At 38.5% G+C, this 11519-nt stretch overlaps 1 long non-coding RNA gene across 1 annotated transcript; it reads right to left on the bottom strand.

The window, feature by feature from the left end:
• Window positions 1-9408: 9408 nt before the first annotated feature.
• On the bottom strand, window positions 9409-10191 carry LOC109244300. Its single transcript, XR_002070683.1, has 2 exons — window positions 10069-10191; window positions 9409-9895 (listed from the first exon to the last, which is right to left on the bottom strand). It is a non-coding gene; the product is annotated as an uncharacterized LOC109244300 (long non-coding RNA).
• Between the last annotated feature and the right edge of the window lie 1328 nt (window positions 10192-11519).

The following is an 11519-nucleotide window of genomic DNA, read 5'->3' as shown; positions in this document are numbered from 1 at the left end:
TGGATTTTTCTTTTAATTATTTGTCATTTTAGGAATTATTGTAGAATTTTCTTAATTATTACATTTTTCTGTGCATGTTTAATTTCATTTAAATCATGAAAAATACCAAAAAATGTTGCGCATTGCATTTAGGATTTGTTTTTAGATTTTTTAGAATTAACCAGTAATTATTTATTTTATAAAAATATAAAAATCACAAAAATAGCTCATTTTATATTTTTAATCTTTTAATTTTTAGTTTATCAATTTTCCTCTTTTAGTTTAGAATTAAGTGTTGTTTACAATTTCCATAATTAGCTAAGTAGTTTAATTTCACACTTTTGGACAATTTAGAAATTTTGATTTCTAGGATTTTAATAATAAAAAAAGGGAAAAAGGAAGAGAAAAGAAAAGGAATTAAAAGGGATTTTCGGAATTGGGCTAATACACCAAAAACCCCAAAAAATTCGACCCAAACCAGTCCAAATCCACCCCAAAACCCCAAGCCCAATATCAATTAACTCGGTCTAGCCCTGTTTCAGTCCCAAACAACCCCGTTTTATTCCAATTTGATCTCAGCCGTTGGATCTCGTCAATCCAACGGTCCGGAACTGAACGGACTCTTACCTTATAACTATCCGAATCGAGTCAACCCACCCCCCAAAACCAAAAAATTCACCTCATTTCTTCTGTCTCTCACCCTCACCTGTATAACCCTAGCCGCCTCATTTTCCATGCCGCCTCCACCGTGAACCACCACCGGAAATTGCCTCACGGCGGTTCCGGTGGTCCAATCGCCTCCAAAATAATACCACGAACTCCCCTGCATCTCCCCATTCCAAATCTTCACTCCTCTTCCATCGAATCAAGCCTGTTTTGTTCAAATCTTAAATAAAGAAATCCGGCCAAAACTTGAACCGTTCCAAATTGTTTCAAACTTACACCCTATGACCTTTACCCCTCTCTAAGCCCCAAACCACCCTTAGCCCCCTTCGAATCCCTCTCCATCCGTTCGAATTCCAGATCTATGAATCAAACCTAAAAAACCTAGTTTTCCCCAAAATTGATCCCAAGGTTCCTTTGCTCCTCTTTTCTTTCAAAGTCGAGGCTCCCAGACGTCCTTTCTTTCATGGAGATCCAATCAAAGCCATGCAAGGCCGGATCTTTTGAAAGAAGAGACCTCTGTTGGTCAAGGCGAGGGCGGAAGGCAAGGGTTTTCTGACGATTGTTTCTTCCAGTCCCCTTTGTAAGTTTCTATCGCTCTCCCCTTTTCATTTGTTTCCCCTTCTTTCTATTTCAAAGGTCGAGTTAGTTTTTCCTTCATAGCTTGATTTTCATTTTTGCAAAAAATTGTTTGTTCTTTGATTGTGTTTAATTAGTAATTTTGCCTAGGTTACATTAGTTTGTTCTGTTTTCCGAATCATTCCAGTTTGTTGTTCAAAATTTCATTTTTTGTTTGCTAATTTGGTTTAATTCATATTCAATTCAGTTTGTAGGAATATTAGCATTCATGGATTAGGTTTGATTCCTTGCTTAATTTAGGGTTTAATTATGAATTATTTTCACATGAAGCATGTTGAACATGTTAGTTAATTCTGATTGCTTTAAATCGAGTAGGGCTAAAATTAGGCTTATAAACAGTTTGTTCGATTTCTTTTCTTCTTTCCATGTGTTGTCTAAATAATGAAAGTATAGATTAGATTAATTAGGTTTCCAGTTCAGTATAGTTTTAATATCCTCTAGGGCTTCAATTTCCTTTTTTTTCAATTTGTTTGTTTGTTAGTGTTTAATGAAGTTTAAAATCAGCATTTTTAGCATCATTTGGTTCCTTTCTTCTTTACTGGCTGATTTAATTGTTCAAAATTTGAAATAGGTTGTTCATTGTTGAGTATTTGTTAAATGTGAGTTCCAATTGATGAATTATTGATGCCTTTTGATTCAATTTGCCTCTGATTTCTATTAGAGAATTATTTGTCTAATTTGTGACTCCTCAAGACTTTTAAGGATTAAATGAACAAGTAAAAACTTTAGGGACCCATTTGGACTAGAAAGTTTAGGTAGAACATGAAATAAGTAGTAACCTAAAGGGTAAAAAGGGGTTTTCACTTGGGCTGAAAATCAGATATTTCTAGAAAAGTGTACAGCTGTCCTAGCTGTTTTAAAAAATGTACTGAAAATAGGACAGCTGTACCAAGGGATGTTAAAAGGACTGTACTATTATTCCTTAGGATAAGGAATATGCTAAAAGATGCCCTCCCTTTAGGCAGCCTATATGTAGTCTCTATTTTTCTGAAAAAGACAGATTCTCATGCACCTTTTCATCAGTAATTTTTCTGAAAAAGTTCTATTTCTCCTCTGAAAAGTTCATACTGAAAACAGCTTTGAAAACTTCAAAAATCTCTTATTCCTTCCCAGCTTGAAGCATGGTTTGAAATAGAAGCTCTTTTAGTCCTCTTAGCTGAATCTTTTGGATTTCAAGTTGGTTCTTAGTTTTCTGATTTGAATCTCTGGGTCATTGTGGTGTTGTTGTTGTTGTTGTTTCTTGCTGCTGAAGTTCATTTTGTTCAGAGAAATCTGCCTTCACTTGTTTATTTTGCTGAAAAGGTACACATTCGAGACTCACATGTTTGACCTAGGTTCATTTGGTTTATGTAACCTGTTTCTGATGTTTGAATGCAAAACCTTCTCTTGTTGATTGTCTTTCACTATTTTCATCTTATTCATGCCTTATGATCATGATTCATCAAATGTCTTAAAACTATTACCCTACTAGCATGTTGAATACTTCACTTAGCTTAAGTCCTTTTGATGTTTAAGAGAATGCAGAATGTTTGAACCTGAATTCCTGAATACTGATTTAGCTTTTTATTGTTCTTTTAGTTAATGTTAAGGTTACATGGGTTCAGGGCTTTTATATGAACTAATGGTCATTATCACTGTTATTTGTTTGTGTTGGCATGTGATATGGCCATTAGGCCAAGGGGTTTCAAGGCTGAAGTTGGAATGTGAATTTGTGAGGGACATTCCATAACTGCTTTCTCGAAATACACACGTTGTAAGAGGAGACTTGAGGGCAAAAAAGGGAATCAGAAGTTAGAATGAGGAGTATCTTTGAGCATATTCAGGCAGTAGCATAAGTTGTAAAAGATGATTTTGTTATATTCTGGATTTTCAAGTATTGTAAATGAATTTCTATAACTTTTAAAATTCAATTTCCTTTTTTCCTGGTTTGTTTAGTATTGGGTCATTACAATTAAGACTCATTGTCCATTTGATGAACATGTGTCATAGCTGCGACTGGGCCAGGCTTATAGCCAGGCCCAAGTTGAGATCCATTCGAACAGAATCGAGGATTTAGGCTGTTGAGCCTGGGCTTTAAGCCCAATAGTTTAATAATTTGTAAAATGTCTCTCCTGAATTATGGTGTAAATGCATGCCTTTGTTATTTTTCCTTTTGCAAATCATAGTAGTATGACAAAAGCTTCGAATTTGAATTGCTTTATTTTTTGAAGTTTCATTTTTTTTTAAATTAAGTGAACTATGCTCCTTACTTTTCTTTTCCTTGTCAAGTTTGGTTAAAGTTTTTTTTTTAATGCAAAGAGGTGGATAGGCCTAGCCGGCGCCAATGCACAACTGCGCCCGCCTAAAAAATATAAGCCCAACGTGAGCTGATTGTCTATTGGACTCTCAATTGTATCCTAGGCTTCTGATTTCTGGGCCATTCGTGAGCCCAATTTTCAGCTCTCAATGTTGATTCATTAGCTGGCTGTTTTTGGCCCACTCCCCTTGTCCAAAAAATATTTTTAAAACATTTTCATGATTAGTTAGTCTTTGTTAACTTAAGTCCTAAATAGGAATATCCTAGGTGACCTTCATTAAATAAGTTTCTTCTAAAAGGAAAAATCATTTGAGGTGTGCCATGTTTTAAAACCCATAACACATGGCCCTCACAAATTTAGATCAAGTAATTAGAGGTGCGCCATACACAAAAAAATTCCAAAAATTTATGGCCCTTATATAAATAAAATTGGTATAGAAATTGCCTTGAATCCTCGTAGTTTGCATTAGGCGCGTTAATTAATAATTGTCATAGCTACGGGTACGGTTTTCGTGATGTAGTTGTGACGCCTAGTTGCTAAAATCCAAGGTTACATTTATGCAATCCGGCCACAATTTAATCTTTAAAAATTAAACATATTGTAGATCGTGGGTACGGTTCCCGTGACATGATTCGCAATATAAAACAATAAAATAATTAAAAGCGGTTAATAAGTCAAAATGGACCATAAGTTAAAACATGTATTAAAATCAGATAATTGGGCAATCTTAATAGTTTAAGCGACCGTGCTAGAACCACGGAACCCGGGAATGCCTAACACCTTCTCCCGGGTTAACAGAATTCCTTATCTAGAATTTCTGGTTCGCAGACTTTAAAAATAAAAGTCGAATTTCCTCGATTTGGGGTGTAAAAATAAACCGGTGACTTGGGACCCCAAATAAACTATCCCAAGTGGCGGCTCTGATAAATAAATAATCCCGTTTCGAATAATGTCACTTAAAGTGGAAAAACTCCCTTATACTCCCTCGGGTGGGTAAAAAAGGAGGTGTGACAGTGTTTATACTTTCCTGAGCCGAGGGTCTATTGGAAATAACATCTCTATCCTCACAAGGTAGGGGTAAGGTCTGCGTACACACTATCCTTCCCAGACCTCACGGTGTGAGATAATACTAGGTATGTTGTTATTGATGGTGTAATAGATCGGGCACAAATAGATATTTTTGAAACTTATGCTCTTAAATATGATTGGTAGGGCCAACTTTAAGACATAAGCCAAAGGCGTAATGGATTCCTGGCCACTTAAACTTGTAGGGCTTTTGAAAGCCGATACATGAACTTTGGATTTTCTCATTTGAACACTCCAACTTGACAAAATGGGTAATAATAAACACATCCACCAGAGCGTGTATATCAATTGCGCTGACATGTACAACACATCATGCTAAGCTATTTATTACTTGCCATGTGTTATTTGTGGGTCCCATTTTTAAATACAAAATCAGAAAAACAAAGTTACAAATACAAAGAGGAAAAAAAAACGCCTGAAACATGCTACCCAACCGCCCCCTTCATTGTGGGAGTACTGTGGCACACAGCAGAGCGAACTAAGGAAGCGGGAAAGCCATGGCCTTTTCTTTATTGCGTTCAACCTCTTCTTCTGTGTTGAACAGAGTCCGATTTTGCCAGCGCTCTTTCTCTGCCAAGTCCTCGTCTCCGATTTTGGCAGTCAAAGGCACAGACAGAGAGAAAATGATGTTTGATTCCGACAGGGAAACGCCGGAGTACGATGTCCCAACTTCAGGAATCAGCCGACCACTTTCTGAGATACTCAAAGAGCTGAACAAGAAGGTCCGTGATTCCCTCATCAAGTTTCGCCACGAACCTAATGGCTTCTCTGTCAAATATATCCCCTGGCATATTGTGAATAGGATTCTGAACTTTATGCTACGGCATGGTCTGGTGAAGTTCGTAGCATCACTTACTCATCTGATAGCATCACTTAATCCATGGTGCATCACTTACTCATCTGATAGCATCACTTACTCATCTGCGCTCTCTGATCCAGCAGCTAGGGCTATCTACGACCTCAAAAAATCCACGATGCTTATGCCACGTTCTCGGATCAGTGAAACGGAGTTTTGCCTGAACCGGAGATGGGAAACGGATCAGTGCTGGTGATGTCAGATTTTTTCGGCCTCTATTTTACTGCTCCGTTTGTACTCCATGTCATAGACGTGGAGAATTTAGCTTACTGTAAATCCTATCTTCAATTTTTTGGGAGACCCAAAGGAAAAAAAAAGGATTTAAGTTAGATATATTGCTATTATAAAACTTATACACTATTAGTGAATATCACAAAGTCACTCGAATGGGAAGAAGAGGGTCAGCTAAAGGATTTAAGTTAGATATTGTATTGGTCAAAATCTGACCCCTCTGGCCGACCCAATTGGGACCACGTCCAAACAATGGGATAAGGAAAAATGACATTATTTACGCCAAACTACATATTCACCGAACGATGAAAACGGATGCGGAGTGAGGGGGGCTATGGCCAAAATACATGGCAATGACTGCATGACTATATATAGGGATGAGACCTTCCTAGAAAGGGGAGGCTTTTTTCTCTCTCTTTTTCCTATGTAATCTCCTTAGTGAGCAGAAAGTAAATCAATTTCGAATCTTCTATTGCATATGTACAACAGTCATTTTCACTGATTGGGGCAAGAAGAAATGAAAGGCTTAGATAATTTATCGCCTCTATTTCATTTTATGTATCATTTTTTGGTTTGTCTGTAGATCTAGAATTTATTATGTTTGGCTAAGATTTACCTCTTCAATTTCCTTAATTGATTTAATCAAAAAGGTTTCAATATCTTTTGGTCAAACAATGTGGCACCGTCCGTGGGGATTTCTTAGTGAAAACTTCCTGATCTTCTCCAGATCGAAAACCGGAAACATAGCCACCCGCCAAAAGAGAACAACAATGATACGCTTACAGCTGTTTCGAAGAAAATGAAGGAGACAGAAAGGGAGAGTTAAGCACTCCGCGACCAAATAAGAGGAAAGAGAGCTGAATACAGTTACCGAATTCAGAAAACGTCACCCCCACCAACCATCAAAGCGCCAAACGAAACGAGCAACACCACAAATCCACCTTCACTCTCCAACTCATTGAATCGGAATAAGGAAATATCATACTGGCCCACCTTCTGCCGATTGCTCGAACAAGAACGCGGGCACCACACGGGCGAGTGAGTGAGGAAACAACCCTACCGAAAAAGGGGAAATTACTACAAAACAACTGAAATACCACCCACCGAACAAACCTAGCCCCTAGGAAACGATACCCCTTGAATGGCCCTCCCTCGTCGTCGCCGAGAAGGTGTCCCAGGAGAGCCTTCCCAAGGACCTAAAAACCGTGAAGACGAGGGGAAAATCCCTGAAGGGAAAGTGTAATTCATCGTCCCGCCCGCCAATAACATTTCCAGATCGAAAAGTAAAAAGTCAGATAGGGAAACTCCAATATGCGTGTGAAACGAGTGTGAGCAAAGCAGCAGCGTTCTCTGCTCCCCGACATCACGCTCCTGATGCAAATAAAATCAGGCGAACTGGGATTCCCCCAGAAGATACCCAACTCTCCAAAAAACCGAGACTCACAACGGGCTTATATTTCGACTAAAGTTCTAAATAACGCCCTTAAGGCCAAGGGCCTTCGCCAAAAAGAAAAGTTCGACCTCGATCGAACATCAACGGGCTTATATTTCGACGAAAGTTCGAACCCCTTAAGGCCAAGGGCCTTCGCCAAAAGGAAAAGTTCGACCTCGATCGAACATCGACAGACTTATATTTCGACGAAAGTTCGAAATAACGCCCTTAAGGCCAAGGGCCTTCGCCAAAAAGAAAAGTTCGATCTCGATCGAACATCGACGAGTTTATATTTCGACGAAAGTTCAAAATAACGCCCTTAAGGCCAAGGGCCTTCGCCAAAGGGAAAAGTTCTACCTCGATCGAACATCGACGGGCTTATATTTCGATGAAAGTTTGAAATAACACCCCTAAGGCCAAGGGCCTTCGCCAAAAAGAAAAGTTCGACCTCGACCGAACAACGACGGGCTTATATTTCGACGAAAGTTCGAAATAACGCCCTTAAGGCCAAGGGACTTCGCCAAAATGAAAAGTTCGACCTCGATCGAACATCGACGGGCTTATATTTCGACGAAAGTTCGAAATAACGCCCTTAAGGCCAAGGGCCTTTGCCAAAAAGAAAAGTTCGACCTCGATGGAACATCGGCGGGCTTATATTTCGACGAAAGTTCGAAATAACGCCCTTAAGGCCAAGGGCCTTCGCCAAAAGGAAAAGTTCGACCGATCACGGGCTTATATTTCGACGAAAGTTCGAAATAACGCCCTTAAGGCCAAGGGCCTTCGCCAAGAATAAAAGTGCGACCTTGATCGAACATCGACGGGCTTATATTTCGACGAAAGTTCGAAATAGCGCTGTCACACCTCCTTTTTATCCCCCCCTCCCCCCCGAGGATATACAAGGGGGATATGGGAGTTTTTCACTTTAAGTGACATTATTCGAAATGGGATTGTTTATTTAATTTTTAGAGTCGCCACTTGGAATATTTTAATTGGTATCCCAAGTCACCGGTTTATTTTTAAATCCTAAATCGAGGAAACTCGACTTTCCTTTTGAAGTCTGCGAACCAGAAATTCTAAATAAGGAATTCTGTTAACCCGGGAGAAGGTGTTAGGCGTTCCCGAATTCCATGGTTCTAGCATGGTCGCTTAAACTATTATAATTGGCCTATTATCTGATTTATTAAATATTTTAGCCTATGGTGCATTTTTAACTCTATAACCGCTTTTTAATTATTTTAGAACGCTTTTAGGAAGAGTCAACGTTATTTAAAACATGCCTTGAACCACGGCACAGGAAATGCACCCGCGGTTCGCGACAAGTTCTATTTAACATTGTTAAGAATTAAAATTGGGTCACGTGAAATGCACACCCGAATTTAATAAATGAAAGAAAATCAATTTACATGGCGCGCCTAAAGCAACTACGAAATTTCAAATTAATAACAAGGTTTGCGAGGGCTATGGAAAGTTTAATTGATGGCACACCTCGATTTTTAAAGAGTTAATATGAATTAAATGAGGGCCATGAGTTATTTACTAAAATGGCACACCTCAAGTCTATTTTTTCAAAAGGATGTTTGAACTAATCTTTTGAGGGCCATAGATTATAGCTTGCTTAATATGGCGCGCCTCAAGTCCAATTGTTCGAATGATTTCTTAATTTAGCATTATGAGGGGCATAAACTATTTGGTGTTGTTTAATATGGCACACCTCAACCTAAGTAAAAGAATCATCTTAAAAACAACATAATTGAAACTATTGTTTGCACAACTACTAGTTACAGGGGAGCGTTGGACTTCTAAGCTGAACTCAGCCCAAGAGAATGAGCGGGTAAAGGGCAGTCAAGACGACTGAGTCCTTTCACCGACTGGGCCAGCATTAAGCCCAACTCTCAGAATAAAAATATATACGAAGTCATTTAACACAGATCAACTAAGGCTTCATGAAATCTGAATTGAATTAACATTTTAAAAATGAACTTTTGTTAAAATCCTTTTCTTGTTGAACCAAGCAAACTCTCTTAGGAGAATGAGCACATACTGAAGGCCATGGGGCCCCAGGTCGAGCCCACAATAGGGCAAATCTTATGGCCGTAGACTGATTTCTTTGGGCCTAGCGTTAAGCCCAACAGTCCTTGAAACTTTGCACTTTAGCACATATTGGAATACAGTAGCCTTTGGAGCATTAAACATTTAACCATTTAAATTACACGACCTGCTTTTAATGAGAACACAAGAGCATGTTTCTTCTCCTTTTCAAAACAAAAACAGAACCACCAAGCTCACATATGCACCCATCAATTACACACCAACTATAAACCAAACATTCACTACCTCAATTCTAGATAATGTTGAAATCCAACTAAGGATTCCCATTCAATCCTTTACGTATGGTTCAATCATTCACCAAACATTCTCAAATACCATAGCTTTTGAACATAATACTCAACACTAAACCCAACAGTCTAAAGCACAACTGAACATATCTAACAAGACTCTCACCAATTCACAAATCAAAACATGCTAGACTAAGTTACTTGTTCAACTTACAAATGAGCTTCAACAATAACAGCATAATGAACACATAAACACATAAAAGAAAAACTAAATAAATACAGAATTGAGTAATATAGAATAGATTGCAATGAAACAGTGTGTCATCAACGTTCTCATTGCCAATTTCAACATGTCATTTTGAGGTCCAAAGCATACCTGAATACAACAATCAAACAACAGAAGAAAATGTGTTTAAGAGTCAGCAAAATGAGAGATTTAGTAACAGCAACAAGTCAGCACTTCAACAAATCAATTCCCACTTCCTTAAGCCATTTTTTGAACCAAAATCAACCAGAAATCTTTTCGAAATTTTTTGAATTACTACTCACAATGAAATCAGAGAACAAATTCCAGCAATTTTGAACCAAAACAATGCAAAGTTTTTTCTGGATTTTTTAGAGTATGAAGGCTCAGCCGTTTTTGTTCCTTTTTTAGTATTCTAATCTCTAAATTCTCCCCTTGTCAAAGAAAGAAAACATGACTCTTATAGAGGACCTCTAGGGCAGCAGAATTGGTTCAAGTTTTTACCAATTACCCCTTCTTTGAATTTTCATTTTTTCATTTTAAACCCTGAACTTTTAAACCAATTACTGAACTAGCCCAAACCCCTCTTTCGAGGAAGATTCCTATTCAGTTTTTAAAGATTCCCCTTGCCCAATTTCATAGACTACCCTTTAAGCCTCTATTCTTTACCCTCCAATCACTTACCTGGGTCAAAAATAAACCAAGACCCAAATGAACAAGTCTCTTAACTAGGTCAGTGATGACCATAGTTAATATGAGAACTCGAACAATCAGAACTGATTAAATAAGACCACAGAAAAAGAAATAAATCCAAAAAAAAGTAGAACAAATCAAACTATTCTAATTTTAGGATTGAATTTATTTTAATTATCAAATAAAAATGAACTCGACTACTAAAGAAAACAAGCTAACACAAACAAGAAAATAACAATAAATAAACGAAAGCATAAAAAACTACAATGGATGAAATCAGTAAGGAAAGGGAGGGAAAAATACCAAACTGTCGGAATGTCTTGACGACATGAAACATATCGACGGGGGTGAACAATTGACCGGAATCTGATGAATTTGCCAAAATCCGGCATCTTCGGAATGAAATAAAACCATTGCTAATTGATTGCTCTCGTTAAGATTAATCGACTAGCGTAGATTATAGGTCAATACGAGCTCGGACCTTGCACAGAATCAGAAGAAGAGAGAAAGCTAGGGCTTGAACTTTTTTTAGATTTGGAATTGGGGATATCTTGTTGAGATTTTCGGGAAATAGGTTTGGGGATAGGTTTTGGGAAGGCCTGGGGGTTACCTGGTATGATTTTGGGTAGGTTAGGGTTCGAAGGTCCAAACTTTGATCTCAGATTCGAGGAGCTCTATGATGATTGGAAGGAAACGGGTAGTGGATTTGGTATGAGGGGATGAAGGGGATGCTATGGTGTAAATCTGGTGAGGATTGGAGGTCACCCGCCGCCGCTGGCGATTTTCGGTGGGCGGCGGACGGTGGTGAGCGAAGGGTGTGATGGAGAAGACGGAACAACAGGTCCTAGGTTAATGTTAAGATTTTCGGACAATTTTATGTTATGATGAAGCTCTGATGGCCGTTGGATGAAAGAAAATGAAGGGCCCAGATTGGTTTTAAAGCTTCGAACTCAAAACGACGTAGTCTCGCGCCCATACTACGTCGTTTCAAAGGTCTTGGGGGCTGAAGGCTTGGACCGGTTTGGGGTGTGTTTTGGGCCTGGACTCGAAAGCTTTTGGGGGA

The sequence above is a fragment of the Nicotiana attenuata genome, unplaced genomic scaffold, assembly GCF_001879085.1.
Source record: "Nicotiana attenuata strain UT unplaced genomic scaffold, NIATTr2, whole genome shotgun sequence".
NCBI lineage: Eukaryota > Viridiplantae > Streptophyta > Magnoliopsida > Solanales > Solanaceae > Nicotiana > Nicotiana attenuata.
Note: the sequence above shows the minus strand (reverse complement) of the source record. Positions and strands in the feature narration are given on the sequence as shown.